The 8,898-nt window shown below is 32.9% G+C and overlaps 1 non-coding gene across 1 annotated transcript; it reads left to right on the top strand.

The window, feature by feature from the left end:
* Positions 1-7,365: 7,365 nt before the first annotated feature.
* Positions 7,366-7,455, top strand: Trnay-gua. Its single transcript is given in 2 exon segments — positions 7,366-7,402; positions 7,420-7,455. It is a non-coding gene; the product is annotated as a tRNA-Tyr (tRNA).
* The last annotated feature ends 1,443 nt before the right edge of the window (positions 7,456-8,898 follow it).

Below are 8,898 nucleotides of genomic sequence, written 5' to 3'. Positions count from 1 at the left end.
TATACTAAACTATTCAATAAAATTACAAGAGGCCCAATGGGCCGGCCTGCATCACTCACCTGGTATTAATCTCACACTTGTAATCTTAAAAGTGGACTAAAATACAGCTACAGACAGAATATCAGTGTTTGATTCATAAGAACCTATTAAAATATTTAAATATATGACGCCTGTGACCTTGAAAGTCGAACAAGGACATTAGGTTGAAAGTGGGTCAAGGTCATTCATTTGAACAAACTTGGTAGCCCTTCATCACAGCATGCTACTGGCCAAATATCATCACCCTGGTCATTTCGGTTATTCAGACGAAGAAGTTTAAAGTTTTTAACATATTTGACCCCTGTGACCTTGAATATAGGTGAAGGTAATTTATTTTAACGAACTTGGTAGCACTTCATCCCAGTTTGCTTATGGCCAAATATCATCACCCTAGGCCTTGCGGTTATTAAGAAGAATTTGTTTAAAATAAAATATTGACGCCGGACGCCGCACCATGCCATAGGTGAGCTAAAAATATAAACACTATATGTAAGACTTGGGGAAAACATACCATGCAAAGCAAGAGAAAAGTAGCATATGTGCAGATTTATAGAAAAGAGATTCAAAATAATAGATGAGGTTCAGGAAATGTGAGGTAATACAGAATATGGTGAAAGAAATGTGACTCAACAGTTCTACAATGGCATATTCAGTCTAAAACAGAAACATAACACAAAGGAAACAGTATGATAGTGCATCTATGATAAATACGGTGTGTACTAGCTTTCCTGTCCAAAAAATCATTTTTTAACAGTTCTTTTTACACAGGTAAGGATAAGGATGTGAAGGGGGAAAAGGTGGTTAAAATGCGTCATTTATCACTTACCACTAGTTCAATACTCCTGTAAATTTGACATGTGCACCTTTAATATACACTTTAAAAAAAGTACTGTCTAATAATGGACATCATATTAAATATAAAAAGAACAATTTTGCCTTTCATTTCATTTTTGTCTTAATATATTAATAATATGTATCAAGGGTTATGCAATTTATTAAATGTATCATTTAGAATTTGTTGAAACGTTCTTCTCAAAACAGATCTCCATAAATCAGTAATATTAGGCTACTACCTGGTTTCTTTTTACATGGTTGCATCGAAGTTGAAGCTTTAGGCTTTGGGGGAGGAGCAAGGAAGGTATCTTTGACTTGGAAAACTGTAAAACAAAAATATAACTTTTCAAAAATACATGTTGTTATGTAATAAAAGATAAATATTGAATAGAACTTGATTTTTGTTTATTCCACAAATATTCTTCCTAAATTTCCATAGATAAAAATAATAATGGTTGCAAGATTTTTTTTTATTAAATGAAAATATATAACTTACATGATTGATTTCCTTTAGGCTGTTTGGTAGGTATAACATTCTTTTTACTGGCGGAAGGTAGTTTGGAGCCTGTAATTTAAATAAAACCATTTTTTCTTAAATTTAAACCCATATTAATTCAGGTACTGTATCAACAAACTTTGAAAATAGCTCCAGTAATATTAAATGAACAGACACCAAAAATGTTGTTTGAAATTTTTCTAACAAATTTAACAAACTCAAATTGAAATTTTAAAATTAAAATTAAAAATCTTTACTTGTTATAAAACAAACTTTCATGATTATAATACTACACATCATTTTAGGAAATGGACATGCCATGGATATGAAATGTATAGAATACAAGAATTAAAATAAAAATTAGGCAGAAAAACATATCCGCATTAAGCCTGGCACAAAGTATCAAGATGCTGTGATTTATAGTTTCCAATACAAAAAGTGATGGGAGAGAGGAAGGAAGAAAAGCAGTAAAACAGTCTTCACAACCCCCTTCTTTGGAGTGTGGGTTTGATTTCTATCTGGTTTTCTAAATGACTGTAAAAGACAAATGATTTCAATATTGTAATAAATTTACCTGAAAAACCTTGTTACAGCACAGACCATATTTATACCATTACATCACACTTAAAATGAGTTAGTACTCCATTACACTACACACAATACTTACCTTGATATTATATAGTGAAAATGGTTAATTGATTACCTGCTTACAATATTCACCATACTTACATACAACATCTACACCATTGTTATAAATATTAATTGTTGCCTGATTAAGACACAACACAAGATTAAATTGTTATGATATAAACTTGTTAAAAGGTAGAATTTTACATTTGACAAGCATTTAATTATATGAAGAAAGTCTTCGTTCTATTGCACCATTTTTGTTTTTGATAATATTGAGTTACACTACAATATATTTTGAACACAATAGTTGAAACTTAATCAATGGAGAAACCTATTCAAGTAAAATGAACAACTGTATCAAAATTAGAATATGGAGTGAATTAAGAACAGATCTATATGTTAAATAAGCTTGGTGTGTTGTGTTATGTTACTTTTAGTATGAGCTACAAAATAAAAGAAATGTATAGCAAAAGAAAAAGTTTTCAATCCCAAAATTGAGAAGTCCCCGAAAAGACAACATGAAAAGTAAAGTTGTAGACACCAGCACCAAAAGTATAGGTGTAGACACATGAGCACCAAAAGTATAGGTATAGACACATGAGCACCAAAAGTATAGGTGTAGACACATGAGCACCAAAAGTATAGTTGTAGACACATGAGCACCAAAAGTATAGGTGTAGACACATGAGCACCAAAAGTATAGGTATAGACACATGAGCACCAAAAGTATAGGTGTAGACACATGAGCACCAAAAGTATAGTTGTAGACACATGAGCACCAAAAGTATAGGTGTAGACACATGAGCACCAAAAGTATAGGTATAGACACATGAGCACCAAAAGTATAGGTGTAGACACATGAGCACCAAAAGTATAGTTGTAGACACATGAGCACCAAAAGTATAGTTGTAGACACATGAGCACCAAAAGTATAGGTATAGACACATGAGCACCAAAAGTATAGGTGTAGACACATGAGCACCAAAAGTATAGTTGTAGACACATGAGCACCAAACTACAGCACCAAAAGTATAGTTGTAGACACCAGCACCAAAAGTATAGGTGTAGACACATGAGCACCAAAAGTATAGTTGTAGACACCAGCACCAAAAGTATAGTTGTAGACACATGAGCACCAAACTACAGCACCAAAAGTATAGTTGTAGACACAAAAGTATAATGTTTCATTAAGTATAAGCCAGTATTATTTATTAAATGCACATATCTAATAAAAAGTACAAATACACAACAATAAAGTACCCTTGTGATACACTAAATGCACAGAGAAAATAATATACCCCCAAATGCCCACGAAAAGGCACAACCACACATACAATACAAATTAAGCTAATATATTTGCACACAAAAGCTCACCGAATTACAAGTACACTACCACACACTTACCATAGCCAATTTTCCAGTGCCATAAGATATGCCTTTTGCTTTCAGATCAAATATACGTTATATGATTTGTGAAATTCTGAATATTATAAACAGATTAAATAGGCCTTAAGATCTGAAGTAATGAATGGGCTATTTTGAGTAAACTCATGGCACTGGAAGATAATACTTACTCGAGCCAGCCTATCACATCAAATAAAAAAAAAATGGTTTAATAACTAAACAAAATTTGAAACATGTAACTTTTAATGAAGGAAAAAAGTGATGCATATTTTTACCAGTGATGTAACTTAGACAGACTAAAAAATATTTTTTGGCAAACCATGCATGATTGCCTGTTATTTTCTTAAAAGTGTGTATCATACAAACACTTGCACTCTTGTCAGTACACTGCATACATTATTTAAAACCTGACACAGACTTTTGCCTGTAATGTTCAATAAATATCAATATAATATTTTCTCAGAAGAAAAAAACATTCGAAATTTTCTGTCATTAAGTGCAATTCCATTTTTTGCATTCATACTGACCCCGCTGAGCTGACTCATACTCCTCCATACAGGCCATCAGCTCTCTATCCTCTCTGTTTGGAATATCTATCAACAGGAAAAAGGTTTTAATATATACAGTTGTGGGACCGCACAAAGCACCAAAAATACCGTGCGCACAGCGTGCATACATCGTTCACACACAGTCCACACATGGTGCGCACAACTGTGCAATTTGACAATCATTCGCCCCGCTGTGCGCTTCTCTCCGCACAACTGGTCGATTTGGTACAATTTGTTGATCAATATCACGGAATAAATAAAATACGGAAGGCTCGTATGCAATAATGTACACTGTATATATTACTGTAATTTCTCACCACGATAATTAAGATTATTTACAATTTTACAACGCGTGTAACACAGTATACAGTGACCGTTAGACTGTCAATAATGGGTTTGGCTCCTCGGTAACAGAACACAGGTAAATAACAATTTGATGAGTATAGACATTTTGAATAATGCATTAAGAGCAAATGATATCTTTGAATATATATTATCATATACTTATTTAAAGTACTTAATAACTAAATGAAAGTAATTAATAACATGTTAACAACAGATCTTTAAACACAAAGGTAGCCGGGCAGTTACTTTGACATTTCGATATCTAATAAGCAACATAGGATTAATATAATTATGAAGATAGGATGAAATATCTTACTCCAAAACATGTTTATAGTTTATTTGGTCGGATTTTATTTGTTAGACATATAAAACAGCTAGTCGAAAGTGTAACTAACCTATGATCAATGCACTTCCGTTTCCCGCCTATATTCAGACCTTTGAAATAGTTTCCCGTTATATTTATTTAGTATTTCAAAAGTAAGTATTTTTGGTGTTATATGTGATATGATGTTAATAGATTAGATACGCATAATGGATTGGATTTTTATAACACACTTCAGGGCAATAAAGCCCATTTGCCGCTAAAAATCAGACTAAGCATGAAAGAGCCCTTAAAACTCATTATATCTTTAGAGTAATGTTATTAAAACAAGATGTAGTACTGGGGTCGAGTTTTAGTGGAGACCATATTTAAATTAGTATAGATTAATGTTAGATAATCCGCACTGACCGGGACTGCATAATTATGTGGTGGGATGGTGTGTGAATTAAACTAGCGTAAATCAAAATGAAATTTTGTTTTAAAACCACATTCGACATAGCGTATAAGTTGAAAATGCAATGAAAAGGAAACAACTTATAAATAACACCCTCTTCCATTCAACACAAAATATGGAAAAATAAAATATCGTTCTTTTCCAACATAACGTCCTGCAAAGTATGTTTCTTTCTGTCAGAAATCATTAATCAAAGCTATGGTCCTACAGGAGAGTTTCCAATACATGATTACATTTTTTGACAGTGAAACTTTATATCGAATTAACAACACACTCCTCAATTTAACGCAAGGTATGTAAAAATGAAGCTTTGTTCTTTTCCAGTTAAATTCTCTCGCATTAATGTGTATAAACATATTTAAGCATATTTAAAAATAAATGTATAGCTTTATTATTTGATTACCATACTCGCTGGAAAGCTCGGGTCATTGTTTCATTTAGAGCTGTTTCTGTGATAATTGTGGATTTAAAATGTACTTGTAAAATTATCTTACCAATTAACTATTCATAGTACTATTTTATCATTGTTGTATATAATGTACATGTTTCAATATGCTTGACCATATGGGAGACGAGTCTTTGACTCAATATGTAATCAGGTTTAAATAAAGACTAGTATCTGCATGATAATTGTATATGTGATAGTGTATACAGCCAAATGATCTAATTATCTAATAGTTTAATCCTTGTCTGCAAACATTAATACATTTCCTGCCTCCAAAACATGTAAGTTTGCTTGATAACAAAGGAAACACTGCCTATATCATTATCCAATTTTCGAAAGACAAGTTTACCATGCGTCTGAATTAGAATTTTTACGAACATGCATAAGAGTTAAAAATATGAATTATCTTGCCGACTCTGCTAGTGGCTTAACCAAAACATTATCCAAATTTCTTACTTCCATTCTTATGACCATTAAATCAGGGTTACAGTCGTATACTCCAGAAGTGGGATTAATAGACGGAACTTTAATAATTCAAAAGATCTTTTGACCAATCTTGAGTATCCTCTCCCCAAAATGTTTCTTCTAATAGAACTTTTGATTTTTACACCCGTTACTATTTCTCATACAATTCTGAAGGCACGCCTGCATTCTCTTATTATGAGAGATTTTACCCACGAAATTCGAATGGCGATTACAATGTGTAGCTGTAAACTATTTAAGTACACATTTTTTTCGAAAAATAGATTTCGGCATGAGTAATATGTCTTTCAGAGGTAATTTTTAACAAAGATATTTTAATAGTTGTATTTTTGAAATAATCCTTATTTTTTCTGTACTGAATGTATTTCCATACCAAATGAAGTATAAATCATTACACGCCTTTCTGTAAGTAACTGGTCACGAAATAAAACGCCTGGTTCGAAACCTTGAACGTTTTGGTTGTGTAAAGGTGAGCATGAATGCCATCTAAGCAATCGATTTGGATGTGAATTCTATTGATTTGGTTGATTTAGAGAATAATGTCAATTTATAAGACAATTTATTTATACTTTATTAACGTTCTTGGTCGTTTAATCTCATACTCGTCAGAACGGATTACTGGCGACACCTTTGAATAAGGTGGATGTAAACAAATATATGACAAATGAATAAAGACAAATGACGTCCGAGTCATAAACGAGTCAATCACACTCCGTTTGACTTATTTAGGTTTATAGTTTTCGGTCAGCCCCCGGGCCAATCGGGCTGATAGTCCTTCTTCATACCTGGTATGGCTGTTTCTGGGACTCACGATAATAACTGTTTATGACGTTGCCTTTATGTACTAATATTTCATTTTATCTTATTTACTTAATTGTTATGTGTATCCAGTAACTTTGCATTGCTACATAATTACAAAATGTTCAGACCATAAATCATTTAAGGTTCGATTTTCCACATGGACTCACCAGTCTTCCGGGTGTCACTTGAACACTTGAAATCCCAACTTTACATATAGGACATACACGGATAAATGCCACATAGAATTATATTACATGCCATTTTATATAAAATCTTTTATTTACGTAGTGACATTTTTACACCATTTTAATTTTAGAATATATTATATCAGTATATTGTTATAAAAATACAGAATATCTTTGGTATTTTTTTAGTCAAAATTCCATTTATTTTACTTTTTAAAACAGGTTTTTTCGACTTCAGTTATTTTGATCGATTCAGGAAAAATACAGTTCCCGATATGTTTTTTTTTACATAACTTTTTATTTTCATATTTGTATGCAATCTACTTCTGGGGCATCGTCGAGTCGATTACTCTTTAGATAATACAGGTATGGAATAACCCCCGTGATAGCTCAGTTGGTAGAGCGGAGGACTGTAGTGGTTAAACTCAAAGCTATCCTTAGGTCGCTGGTTCGACTCCGGCTCGCGGGATTTCTTTTCTTTGTAGTTTTAAACGTGATTGTAGATTTTCAATACATCGTGCTTATAAATTTTAATAGTTTCAAGATTTATTTTCCTTGCTTTCTTTACAAGGATAAGCAGCATCCATAGTTCTAACAGAAACAAATCGAAAACAAGTAAACTGCCTGTACAGATCTTTCTCCATAATCTTGTAATTGTACTTGCAGAAATAAAAGCGCTAACAATGTTTATTACATTTTATGAGAGATTAGAAATTAACTTTAATTGGACATTAACAACTTATAATATATCGAACAGTACCACACAGTTAAACCTAACACAAGTCCCAAAAGTCACTAGTATTCTCTGTATGAATTATGTTGATTCACTTATCAAGCAAAGAGTTGTATCAACTCATGGTGTGGTCTGCTTTCTTCTCGTTTATCGACGCTTGATCAATTCTATGCTTTTGTGTTTACGTTTTGACGAACCTGTACGTAAAATTTCACTGGAGAAAAACAGCTTATTTCAGTTGTAAGCACTAGCTATATACTATTAAAGCAATCAAATCCAGTTGGCATATAACGAAATACAACTTTAACTCGAACCGAACGTTTCTGTAATTCGTAGGAGTATTGCATCTTGTATCATGGCGTTATATACACGGACTGAATTCAATATTCAAATGGGTTTTCAGAATATGCCCTTTAATGTTAGTAGGTGACACTGGGAAGTTATTGAATACACGTAACAATTCGGTAAATAAGATAAATTATATATATGTACATAAATGCAACGTCACAAACATTAAGTGATGTCGTGGGTCCTAGAACCAGTCATAGTAGTAACTATGAGGACCATTCGACCTATTGGCTGACCAGGGCTGGCAACTTATTTAAAGGGACATCACGTGAAAAGGCTTTTTTTTTTAATGAATGTATGTATTGTATGCACTTCCACTTATATTACCACGCTATCCCCATATTCATAGTCCGTTCCAAATGTCCAGTTTGACCACTTGAATTGTTCGGGAAAGCCCTGCTAAAAATAGCGCCGATAACGTCACCTGACTAGGCAGTAAACACAAGTGGTGCGAGCGAGATGAAACGGTTTCCAAAGAGGCCCCCAGAGAGGGGCCGTCAGGCAACTGCAACTTCTTACCGCACTATGAAACCAAGTTATATGATTTCTAAGTCCGTATTCAAACTTATTGAACAGTAATTATTCATCATTAGAAGTTAATTGCACACTTGCCAATATTCAGAATTTAAATTTATTTAGCTTTAAACATAAATGTGTTGCCAATAAAATTAAACAAGGGATGGGGCACAAGTTTTTACAATTTATCACAGCCTTCTCCCGTCATACATTTACAATTAAATGTCAACAATGATAATAGGCATAAACATAAAGTAGATATATTTAAATATATATTGAATTTAGTACCGGAATGTGGCCGGTACAGATGGTACG

The sequence above is a fragment of the Mizuhopecten yessoensis genome, unplaced genomic scaffold, assembly GCF_002113885.1.
Source record: "Mizuhopecten yessoensis strain PY_sf001 unplaced genomic scaffold, ASM211388v2 scaffold9967, whole genome shotgun sequence".
Lineage (NCBI taxonomy): Eukaryota > Metazoa > Mollusca > Bivalvia > Pectinida > Pectinidae > Mizuhopecten > Mizuhopecten yessoensis.
This window is presented reverse-complemented; position numbering and strand designations above follow the sequence as displayed.